Source organism: Urocitellus parryii, chromosome 1 (assembly GCF_045843805.1).
Source record: "Urocitellus parryii isolate mUroPar1 chromosome 1, mUroPar1.hap1, whole genome shotgun sequence".
Taxonomy (NCBI): domain Eukaryota; kingdom Metazoa; phylum Chordata; class Mammalia; order Rodentia; family Sciuridae; genus Urocitellus; species Urocitellus parryii.
The window spans coordinates 10,735,600-10,749,395 of NC_135531.1; positions in this window are offsets into that span (position 1 = coordinate 10,735,600).

Genomic DNA, 13,796 nt, shown 5'->3' on the forward strand with positions numbered 1-13,796 from the left:
AAAGTTGAAATGGACCAAAAGAACAAAACTAGCCCCGTGTGGTGGCACACGTCTCTAATCCCAGTGGCTTGAGAGGCTGAGGCAGAAGGATGTTCAAATCCAGCTTCCAGCAACTTTGGTAAGCCCTAAAAAACTTAGTTTATAAATTTTAAAAAACTTAGTTTAAAAAGACTTAGTTTATAAATTTTAAAAAACAGTTAAAACAGTGAGGGTGAGGGGCTTGTGATGTTGCTCAGTGGTTAAGTGCCCCTGGGTTAAATCAATCCCTGATACAAAAAAAAAAAAAAAAGAACTATTTTAAAAGCCACCAATGTATGTCTCCTTTATTGTATTGCCCTATAATAATAGGAATATAATATTCCATAAACAAGATTATTGTGGGCAATGAAAGAAGCTGTTAAGTAAATGTGCATAGAACCTTGTGTTCCTACATGTGAGGTTCAAGGTTATGTATGTTCTGTGTCATATATGAAGAAAGTGATGCAAACTCTAAAGCTGCTATGATTAAAAAACATCAAGAAGGAACTGCAATTAATGTTTGAAAAACACATTTTAAAAATATTTTCTAAAAATAGATCAGAGACTTTGCAATCATAAAAATTTTGGAGTACCTACTGCTGCCTACAGCTTGTATGAAAATTAATTTTCAACACTAACTATTCTCCATCTACCAAGTAAACAGCAGGCAGAAAGAGCAGTGGTCCCTCTCCTGGTGTCAGACCGTGGGATGTGGCAGTGCTGGGGCTTCTCATCCTCCTGAGGCAGAGGCTGACAACTGGCCTGCTTTTGTTAACTACCTGGGATTCAAATCACAGGAGTCCACTGATGGGAAAGGAATTTGATGCTGCTTGGATAAGAGCTGATGTCATTGCACTTCCCTTGTCTGCATGAAAGAAAACCTTCTAGAAACTCCAGAAAGGATGGAAGTCACATGAGTGAGAGGCTCTCCTTCCTGTGCAGAAATCCAAGGAGGAGGCTGAATACTTAGGATTGCACATTGGATTAGAGAGTTGGAGTGCTCTCTTCACCCCTCAGGTTTCTCTAAGAAGGGACTTTTTCTAAACCCTCCATGCGACTTGCTCTGCCTTTGTAACTTCAGGATCAGGAAATGAACCTGAACTTCTTTTCTCTCTCAGTTCAGGGGGGGAGTGAGACTTTTTGTGTTGGCCAAGAACATTCACAGCACAAAGTGTTTTGTGTTCAGAACAACATGCCGCAGGATGGAATATACTGGTATGGACAAGGCAGGCAGTGCTCCACGTGTGGATGAAGATCATGGCAGCTCTGGATCTTGGCTTCAAACAGCCATACAGAATGTGCAATGCATTCTCCTTGCCTCCATTTGAATCATCTGTTTTTACCTAGACTATCTCAGCAAGGGATTTGTTGGCGTATGGAAGGAAGCTTGTGATATCATGACATCAAATGGTAACATATTTTTATAGAACCAAGGGGCTGTTTGTACAGTGTTTGTACTACAAGTGCAGGGTGTACAGGCCTTCAGCCAATAGCAGGAAGCCTGTTCTGAGTATTGATAAAATAATTCAGGACATTCGGGACCTTTAGCCAACTCAAGATTTGCAGTATACAACTGTGGCTTGTATGTAAACAGCATATGTGCCAGTCTCAGTACATACAGAAATGAACTGAGCTAGAACTTCAGAAAATTCTGTATTAACAGTGCTTTAATTCACAAACATAGCTGAAATAAAGATTCAAATTTGTGGGAAAAAGACAATCAGTCAGACATTATAAGACATAAAAAGTAAAGAAAAAAGAAAAAGGTTCAGACATTAGAATTATCAGACAGGAATTAAAATATCTGACTTATATGCTGAAATTTTAGTGGAAACGATGTAAAACATGCATGAATATCACTATAGAAGTGAAAATGATAAGGACAGAGAGGTACTAGATCCATATCTTATATAAGAATTAGGAGCTTATTTGGAAACCATATAACTATGTAGTTGAGAAAAGAATCTGTGAACTTAGCTGGGCATGGTGGTACACACTGTAATTATAGCAACTTGGGAGGCTGAGACAGAAGGATCACAAGTTTGAGGCTAGCGTCTGCAATTGAGTGAGATCCTCAGTAACTTAGTAAGATCCTGTCCCAAAATAAAAACAAAAAATAAAAATAAAAATAAAAAGGGCTGTTGATGTAGCTTAATGGTAAAATGCCCCTGGGTTCAATCTCCAATCAAAAAAAAAAAAGGTGAATCTTTGAAGATATATGTATAGAAAATGCCAAATTGAAACACAGAGATAAATGGCTAAAATAAAATAGATATTGTAATGGCTAAAATATGTGAGAAAAAAAAAACTGAAAGCAACCAGAAAAGAAAAAAAAAAAAGAAAGAAAGAAAATTACTTCTAAGGAATGACATGAGAATGACAGTAGTGTATTTGCTAGAAAATTTGAAAACTGTAGATCAGTGGAGTGACATGAGGCGCTAAAAAGAAAGGGAAAAGCTGCTGACATAGAGTTCAGTATACAAAAAGTCAGGGAAACGTAATTTTTTTTTTTTTTTTTTTGGCAAACAAAGTGAGAAATTCCTCACCCGTGGATATGCAGTGTAAGAAAATTTAAAGCAAGTACTTCAAGCAGAAGATATGAAGAAAAGGAGAACGTTGCAGATGCAGAAAGAAATGAAGAGTCTGAAAAAATTAATAGGTACAACTTTTTTTTTTTTTTCAAATATAATTGCGTTTTAAAATGACTGTGCAGCACAACGGCCAGCAAACAGTAAGGCCCTGTGGAATTTACAGCCTCTGCTAAAGCAAGTGCTGGACAAACCACAGAAAAAAGAAGGAGGAAAGGAATCTGCAGCCCAAGGGGCCTTCAGGCCAGTGCCTCCACACCCCCCTCCCTCTCCCTCCAGCCTGGGAAACCCAAGTCAGGGGAGCAAGGACTCAGGGCATTGAAGACCATCCACCTTGTGAGGCTGGACAGGTGCCTCGAGGCGATTCCTGCTCCTCTGCATCAGGAGGATCTGGGAACAGGGGGCCCAGGTGGAAATGCTCTGGACCCGGACCCAGCAAAAGCCTACGTCATCAGGAATCTGGGGACAGACTTAGCGCCTGCGTGGACCTGGTCCCTGTGGGGTCCTAGGGCTCTACAGAACAGATCCTGCAGTCAAGGTTTCTGTGACTGGACTCAGATTTCAGAGGTCCCAGCAGCGCATGCAGCTTTCAGAAGAGCTCTAGTGACAACTTGTCTGACTTGGCCATTGGGGGCCCTGTCAGCAGGAGGCCACCCCTGCCTCTTCAGTGAGATACACCTTCAAAACGAAAGGAAAGTGGGGCCTCCTCCAGCCCTCCCACGCACTTCAGTGGAAGGCAGGCGACTGTCAGAGAGAGGCCACATTAAGGGGTGGGGCAAGGGGTGGCCTTGGATGGTAGCAGGTGCCTTGGTGAAAGGAAGAGAACTAACTGGAAGTGCTCGCCCTGCCCGCGATGAAGTGGCGACCCTTCAAGGCGCGCATCCTTCATCATGGGGCAGCAGAGGAGTCCGTGCAGAGGGACCTCATACTCGTAATGACTGGAGAATCTCCAAGAACTACATCCCGATTTGCACCCAAGAACAATCACAGGACAGAAGCCATGGGATTGCGGTGACACTGGGAAAGCCCTATGACATCTCTACCTCATGGGCTGTGAGGAGAGGGCCCCCAGGCGAGGGGTGCCCTGTGAATGTGTACAGGGTGGGACATTCTCCATCTGCCACTCTCCCCCTTGTTTCGTATCACAGAGCTCATACTGGAGAGGCACCGTTCAAATGCAATAGCGCCTGCCTTTTCTGTGTGTGTGTGTGTGTGTGTGTGTGTTTTATTTTGTAATTTTTAATATTCCTTTCTATATGCACACTTAGTTTAGGAATTACACCACTTTTATTTTAACTGATGCTCTTTTGTGTGCATCAAACATCTTCACACAGTAAAAGCTTCTAAGAACTCTAAAACACTTTACTCAGAGAACATCTTAAGGCAGTATCCTAATTATTCTATTTTTGTTGAATATCTCATGTAATTTATTAAATACTGTGCTGAACATGAAAGACAGGAGTATGTCTGAGCAAGGTTTTGCACCACTGTACAGTCAAAACTTTGGGAAGTCAAGCCATCCTGAATCAGGAACTGTCTATACATATTTTTATTTTTATTTTTGGTCTGGAAATGTTTTAAAACTCTGTGGGTTTTTAATGGTACCAGTGTCATGCAAGGGGACTGACTGTCTCCAGAAGCTGCCTTCTGATTGCACAGGGTTGCACTAACAGATATGACTAATAGGAACTCACTTTGAGACAAAAAGCAAGACTCAGCCATATAAAAGAAATCTATTTTAAATATAATGACTTAGAAACTTAAAATAATATTGCCAATTCAAATCAAAAGAAAGTTCAAGTGGCTATATGTCTTTCACTGTAGACATTGGAATAAGAAATATTATTGGTAATAACCATAGCACTCTATAATGTTAATGAGCTAATTTACCAGGAAGGCATTATTCATATTATACATGGACCTGATGAAAAAAGTCTCAAAATACATCAATCTAGAACTAAGAAGAAAAAGTCAAATCTATAGTTATACTTTATAATTTCCACATTTCACCAAGGCAATCATAAAGGAAGTTACAAATGCATAAGGGAAGAGAAGACTTGAATTCTAAGAGGGTTCAAACAAAATGATACTTGGAGGACAACAGTAATACTAAGACATATATCATTTTCAAGTTCACTTGGAGAGATTATCTCTTGACATTTTGTCCATATTCTGAATCATAAGACAAACCTATTAAAGTGAAAATAAATGAAGTTTTATAGTTTATATTATCTGATTACAATGAGATTATATTTGAAACCAAGAGCAGAAAGATATGAGAGAAAATCCTTCATGTATTTTGAAAATTAAATAGCGAATGTATTCAGTTAGGTCATCAATAAAAGGATTTGTGAAATATTTTGATTTGAGAGATATTAAAATATTGATTCAAATTTTGGGGATGCTGCCAAAACAGTGTTTGGAAAGATATTTATTGTATAAAATGTTTGAATTAGAAAATAAAAAAAGGTGTTGAATCAATAAGTCCATCTTTTTCAAGAAACTAGAGAAAGAAGAACAAAATAAATCCCAAACAGAGAGAAATTAAAAAATAATAATGTTAGGAATCCATAAAACTGAAAAATACAGAATATCATTTAAACCATAGGCTGATTCTTAGAAACAATCAATAAAAATCGATAAACTTCTGTTCAGATGCATTAAATAAAATAGAAAGAAGATGTAACATATTGATATAAGAAATGAGTACATCTTCACAGACCTTACTTATGAAGGAAAATATGGGAATTTTGCAAACTTGGTAAACTCACACAAATTAAAACTATCAAGTAATCAGCACCCTTAAATATTTGCAATTATCTCTTACAAATCTAAGTACATTTTCTGGGGTTATAAGTTTCCTTTGAATACAACTCTGAATGTTGAGGTATGACATGTATTTCAAATTTGGTCAGTGTACATTCTGAATTTGGAAAAAAATGTGCATTTATTAAAATTTGACACTTTTGAAATTCAGAATTCTTCTGGATTTTGGCAGTGATCTAATAAATCTAATAAATTTGGAGACCAAAGGGAGACATTCTGATCCAGCAAGAAAGTTTAGAGGTGAAATGATTGGGTTATGAGCACCCTAAGCTAATCAGTGCATTAATCCACTTGGATGGATTCACTGAGTAGTAACTGTAGGCAGGTAGGGTGGTTGGAGGAGGTGGGGCATCAGGGTATGCCTTGGGGTTTATATGTTGTTCCCATGAGAAGAGCTCATTCTGCTTCCTGGTGACATGTGCTGAGCTGCTCTTCTCCTTCTGCTATGATGTCCTGCCTCTGGGGAATGAGAACTCTGAAACTGTGAGTCCTGAATAAACTTTTCCTACTCTAAAATTTTTCTTGCCAGGTCTTTTGTTAACAGCAGGGAAAATGCTGACTAAACCTCGGGCTGCAGTTGCTTCAGGCACAGTGACACCACACAGGCATTCTGGGGACTTCTGGCTGAGAGTGGGTTGGGGAAGAAGGTGGTGCATGGGCAAATTTGTCTGTTTAAGGTGTGCATTTTTTTTTTCTTTACTTTGGTTTTAACTCATAAGCATGAGATCATTTTATCTTAGACTTTTATTTCCTTAGATCTTGACACTTCAAAAGGCATTCAGTATTGTAAATGAAATGGTAATACTGGAATTTTTCTAGGTAACTCTGCTTGGTCATTGAAATTTCTTTATGTTAGCAGTTAACTTTATAGCAGGCCACTGATAGGCTCTTTGAGATAAGAGAAAGCATATGGAGTAATTTGTAGTCTTGGGTGAAGACAATATTGGAATTGATTGATATATTTTAGAACTTTTCGGAAATATATAATTACCAACCCAAGCAATTTCTGGAAGGAATTTCTATAAAGGCAAATTGGCTACATGGGGTCAGTTGGTGCATGTGAGGCAGGAACAGAATTGCAATGATGTGGTACTGATAACATCCCTTAGAAGCATAAAAAATATGATAAATACAAATTTTTTAAAAATACGTATTAGAGGAATGAATGTTTAGAATTTACTTTTTATTACATAATTAAGAATTCAGCAAGTCTTTATTCTAAACATTTTGAGTCAGTATTCTATGTAGTGATTAGAATAATCACTATTTATTAACATTTTATTTTGCTATTTTGTTGTTAGGGCAACCTTTAATTTTCTACTCAGTTACTAAGCAATGGAAAATTTATAGTTTCTAAGTCTCATTTAAATAATTGGACTTGCAATATATGTTGTTTTTTTTCAAAAGAGTCTCTGTTTTCTAACCTTTATTAATTATAATTACTACACATTGAAGGGATTCAAGATATCACAGATGTTTGTCATTGTGCAATTTTGAATAACTGACTATAAGTGTACCAGCATCTCAAATTTTCATAGAAAATATACTACAGAACTCTTTATTTAGTAGGATTTGTAGACTAAATGTTACTATTAGACAGATGTTATACTACTACGCATTATAATGGGATATTTGTCAATATGGTGCTATCTCAGAATCTGAGAGACTAGTACAGATATATAAACAATTTTGCTTTCTTCTACAATGCTGGTTGTCTCCAGGCCAATATCCTCAATAGACCCTTGCATGTCCTGTTTATTAGGTAATTAACTGGTATAATTGATTAATACATTTATTTATGAATTACTTCTAAAAATAGTTTAAAATTTCTGTTGGTGCAATGTGCTGAGCTGATGCTATGAGTAGGAAAAAATGTTTATTTTGTTATGGAGCTCAGAGCTCTTTCTAATTTTGAAAGTAAAATAAAAGCATTTTTGTCATTATAAAACCTTTTTCAACATTCTTATGTTCAACATTTTTATCACTTGGGTGTCTTTTACAGATAGGAAACATTTTTCTTATAAAAATCACCAAAATAGAGAAGATACTACATAGTTTTAGAAAATTCTAATTTATTCTCTTTCTCATTTTATACATTAAAGACATACAGTAACAATATTTTTGAATCCAAGTAAACACTTAAAAGCTTTGATCTTTGCTAATTATATTACAAAGAGAAACTCACTTGCCGCTAATGTATTTTTCTATGTCAGTATATATCTTCGAGCTACTTCCTTGTCATTTTATTTAACCCTAACTCAGTGTTTTATAGCTGCTGTCCAATTGGTTTACTCCTCCAAAATTAAGCATCGTCAGAGCAGATTCCACCAGGGCCCTTTGATTGCCTACAGATTCCAAAGAACGAACGGTAGAGTTTACCAAAATATTTGCATGTCTGGGCTTAATTTGCAACCAAGCTATGTTCTTTGGATGCCTTGAAGATTTGCTAGGTCAAATGACATTCACAGTCTGAATTTTGCTAGTGATGTGAAATTGCTAACCAGAAAGTTGGTGTCAGTTTAATTCTTTCCCTAATAATGTATGAAATTATGTATTTTCCATAATCTTTTTTTATGCAGTATCTTATAATATTAAAAATTATAAGGGAAAATAGTGATGGAAAATTATATACTATATTTTTTTGAAATATACACTTTCCTGGTAATTACTGAGGTCAACGTATCTTTGCATACATTAATTGGCCATTAATATTTCTTGAGTATTTAATTTGGAAATTTGCTGACTTCTTGTTGTTTACTTATCATAACTAATTATTGAAAATTCTGTGCAATTAAAAGTGGTATAAGTAGAGCTAAAATCAGCCCAAATACCACAAGTCAGAATAAAATAAGTATTAATATGGTTTCAATATCCTCTTTATGCATACATAAACAAATAGAAAGGACCACATTATGCATGTAATTTATAAAGAGCCTTTTATTCAAGCATAAATCCTGACCATCTAATATGTTGACTACCATGCCAAATCAAATAATTTATAAATGTCACAATATTCACCCCTCAGATGAATGTACATAATTTATTTAACTGATGAATAAACATTTAGAATTTTTATTTGTTTGATTTTAAAAGCATCATTGCAATGATAATCCTCATTCATGACACATATTTGTGCGTGTGTGTGCACGAGCGTAGGCACATGCACAAACACATTCCACATTATGATCTTAGGAGGTTTTCATTGACATAAAACAGTTGAGGCAAATGATATGTGCGTTTTATATCCTGATACACATGAAATTAACTGTACAAAGGTTACACAAGTTTTGAAGTTATCAGAGAACTGAGATGTGCACATTGAAAAAATTCTAAAATTATGTAGTTTGCTTTCATTTATTTGATGATCAATTAGAGGTCAAAATATTTTGTCATTTTCTACTTGAAATGTATTTGTTAATATGGTTAATGTATTTTGAATATTTCTTGGCCAATTCTGTTACATTTCTGTGAAAAACTTGTTCATGTTCTTTGGCTGCATTTCTCTTTGGAAATTTTTTTAACACAAATTTTTAAGAACCCTTATTAAATTTTTACCTGTAATAAAATTGCATAAATTTGGAAAATATTTACACCATGCATAATCTGTAATATTTTTGTACATTAATTTAGAATGGTACTATCATTAATTGAACCTGTATGGTGCTTTTGTTCCTTTGATAATTTTTTCTACTTTGGGATTTTACAACTAACCAGGAACATATACAGACATATTTCTTTACTTTTAATTATAACTATTTATCCCGCAAAATTGCCATTTTGTATTTATTATAGTGGGTTTTGCTAACTGCATAAAACTCAACATTAGCTTTTATTTAATTTTAACTTTATATTTTTATATCAAGGATGGATGATAAAATCATTTGTAAAATATCAAGTAAATCTAAAATTTCTAAAAGCATTTTAATATGTAAATGTATAATTGAGAAATTCAGTGAAATTTCAATTGAATTCCAGCAGATTTTTCTGGACTGAAAGTGATGAGCTGATTAAGTAGTTATGTGGAAATATAAAGTACTTGGAAGATTTTTTTTTTCAAAATATAGTAATATTGGTAACCTTGCACTTTTTAGCTAGTCTTAATGATGCTAATACATTATGAACCAGATTCAGTGTGACCCTGGCATAAGACAGACAAAGTGGTCAATGAAACAGAGTATCTTGGTTGATCCATGCATCTATACTTAGCTTACTTTTTGGCCAAGGATAATTCAATACAGAAAGGCTGTATCTTTTAAATAATTTCTGCTAGGTCAATTTGGATATCATCTTGGAAAAATATAAATTTTATCCTCTTTCACAGCATGTACAAAAATTAATTTATGATGAACCATAGACATACATATGACACACAGAAATATAAAATGTGCCAAAGAACATAGGAGATTATATTTGCAAATTTGGGGTAGGCAAAATTTTCTTTTCTTCCAAGACTATACATGAGAAGCAAAAGAAGATTAAATAATTTGGATTTTATCACAACTGAAAGTTTATGTTCTTAAAGAGATACTGTTAAGAAAATATGAATAGCACAGAATTGGAGGTGATATTTGCTATAGATTTATCTAACAAAGGCCTTCTTTCCATAATAAATAAAGAATTTTTACAAGGTAAGAAAAAAAAACTGGCTTTAAAAACTGGGCAAGGTTTTTGAAGAGAAAGTTCATGAAATGTGATACAGAAATCACCAATGAAAACTCTATTCTTCAGGGAAATAAAAACCAAAACCATGAAATAATCCTTCACAGAATATCATGGCTAAAATCAAAATGACTTGGTGAGTGTGCTGCAATCGTTAGCCTCCCAGATGACCCCCAGTAATCTTCACATTCTCCCATGAATGTGTTTGTCTGACCCCCAACTCTCAAATAGCTTCCTTCTAATCAATAGAATATGGCAATGTGGAGGCATTGCTGATTGTCACAGTACACTTACAAGAAATGGAAAATTCTGTTTTGCTCACACACTATCACTGACTTTAATTACATGAGCTGTCAGTTTGGAGAGTCCCTAGTAATGGAGAACTGAAGATTGCCTCCAGCAATAGCCTGCAAGACAAGGAAGGGTGTGCTCCTGGAAGAATTAGATCCTACTAGCAATGGTGAGCATGAGCTTGGAAAGGGACCATCCCCAGGAGATGAGTCTGCAGCCCAGAATCCAGCATCAGCTATTTGATTGCAGCCTTGTAACAGAACTGCTACCGACCCAGAGTCCTAAATCCTAAGGACTGTGAGAAAATGACTGTGTTTGTTTTAAGCTGGTAAGTTTGGGGGCAATTTATCATGTGGCTCTAGTTAACTAATACAGATATGGAAGAAATGGGATTTTCATGTATTATTAGAGGGACTCCAACATGATTCACCTACTTGGAAGAAGTTTTGGGCAATAATTTTTATAATTAAACTATATCTGCAATATAAATTAGCCATTCTATTCCTAGGTGTGTATTGAAGAGAAACATAAACAAGTCTATGAAAATAATTCCATATAAATATTCATAGGAGTTTTCTTTTTTAAAATGACAAAGTGAAAACAACCAAGTGGCTTCTAAAACATGAATGGATGAACCAAGTATGGTATATTTATGTAGTGGAATATTACTCAGCAATAAAAATGAGTGGTCCAATAATACACACAGAAGAATGAGTGAATTTAACAAATATTATGTTAAACAAAGAAGTCAAACATAAAAATGTCAAGACCCAGAATAACCAAAGCAATGCTGAGCAAGGAGAGTTATGCAGAAGGAATCACAATACCTGATCTCAAATTACACTACAGAGCTATTATAGTAATAAAAATAGCATGGCATTGACACCAAAATAGACATGAAGATCAATGAAGTACAATAGAAGACACAGAGAGAAACCCACATAAATACAGTATTATGATATTTGACAAAGTTACCAAAACCATACATTAGAGAAAAGATAATCTTTTGGGGAATGGAGTACTAGGGATTGAATATATGGGTACTTTACCACTGAGCTATTTCCCATTTATTTATCTACCTATCTGTCTATCTATCTATATACCTACCTACCTACCTATTTATTATATTGAGACAAGGTCTTACTAGGTGACTTAAATCCTCATTAATTTCTCAGACTCTCCTTGAACTTGTGATCCTTCTGCTTCAGCTTCCCAAGTAGCTGGGATCACAAGAAGTGCCAACATGCTGTGCCTAAAGATAGCCTTTTAAACAAATTGTGCTCAGAAAACTGGATATTCATATGTAGATATGAATGAATAAAATTAAATGCATGAATGAATGAACAAAACTAGAGCCCTATCTTTCATCCTGCATAAAAGTCAAAGCAAAGTAGATCAAAGTCCTAGGAATTAGTACAGAAAATGTGTAAGTGCTGGTAGAAGACATAGGGTCAACACTCTAGCACATTGACACAAGTACCAACTCCCTTAACAAGACCCTTAAAACAGGAGAAATAAAACAATTACCAATAAGTGGGACAGCTCAAATTTAAAAGATTCTGAAGAGCAAATGAACTAAGGGTATGAAGAGAAACCCTACAGAATGGGGCAAGTTCCTTGTCACCTCTCCTCAGACAGGGGACTGATATCCAGAATATATAAAGAACTCAAAAAACTTTACACTAAAAAACAAGTAAACAAACAAAAACAAATAACACAGTCAATAAGTGGGCAAAAGAACTAAATAGTCATTTCTCAAAATAAGAAATACAAGTAAACCACAAATATAAAAAAAATGTTTAAAAACCCTAGCAATTAGGGAAATGCAAATCAAGCCTACACTGAGATTTCACCTCTTTCCAGTTAGAATGGCAATCATCAAGAATACACATAATAATAAAGGCTGGCAAGAATTTGGGGGGAAAAGGTACTCTCAGACATTTTTGGTGGGAGTGCAAATTAGTACAACCACTCTGGAAAGCAGTATGTAGATTCCTCAAAAGACTAGGAATAGAACCACCATATAACCTAGTTATCTCACTCCTTAGAATTTCTGCAAAAGAACAGAAATCAGCATAGTGTAGTGAATACAGGCACATCAACGTTTATAGTAGCACAATTCACAATAAATTCATAATAGCCAAGAGTTGTGGAACCAGTCCAGGTGTCCATCAATAGATGAATGGATAAAGAAATGCGCGCGCACACACACACACACAATGGAGTTTTCTGCAGATATAAAAAAAGAATGAAATTATGGCACTTTCTGGTAAATGGATGAAATTGAAGAATATCATGCTTAATGAAGCAAGCCAGAGTTACTATTAAGTCAAGTGTTGAATATTTCCTCTTAATTATAGAGGCTGAGTACAATAAAGGGAAAAAAAAGACGGGAGAATCTCATGAAAATAGAAGGAAGAGCAGTGGATAGAGGAAGAGGATCGAAGGGGAGGGAGGAGGGACAGGAAAAAAAGGGAGGAACTGTAGAACAGAACTGACCCGAGTTCTGCTGTGTGCATAGGGGATAGAACATAGAACAGATAGAGAACACAGTCAAGAAGAAGAACCACGGTAGAAGGGGCTGAGGGGAAGGGGAGACTGGAGACTGATTGGAGCAAATGGATATTTCTTGAAGTTATGATTATGACAAAACAAAGCCCAGGATTGGGTATAACTATAAAATACTAATAAAAACAACCAAGAGAAAAGATGAACAAGTCAAACATGGTGAACTGTATGAATCCCTTCATATAAAACTCAAGCACAGACTAAATGAATCTTTAGATCTAAGAACCACAATGTCAGCAGTGTGTGTTAGAGGGGGAGGAGAATTTCATCTAAAAGTAGCATAAAGGGTAACTCTTAATGAGGGGAAATGTTCTCAGTCATTATTGGGACAGTGACTACACTGATATTTTCATTTGTCTAAACTTCAACTGTTAACACTCAGAATCAGCATTAATCAATTTAACATAGCTGATGTGTTTGTATTTTTCAGTTTGTATAAAATAATTGAATAGGTTTATAGAATATGACACAAGTATTTATGTGGTTAAAAATAAAGTTGGTATGACATGAAAATATGTTCGACTTTGTAAGTCCAAAGAATTCTCAAAGATTAGCACATTGTCCATCAGCTGTGGCTCTAATAAAACCTCTTTCTTTCATGTAATCTCATACAAATTTATTAAAAACATGTAGTGAAAGCTACTTTATTATCCAATGATGCAATTTGGCTTATAATTCGTAAGGAAAGACATGAAAATTATATTCATAGGTTTTATAGTTTAATATGTCTGATAAACAAAAATAAGTACCTTTAGTACTTGCTTTAGTTACTATGGCAACATAACAAACAACTCCAAACTTAATGGTTTGAAACAATGCAACATTTGGGTTTTTTGTCGTTTTGCA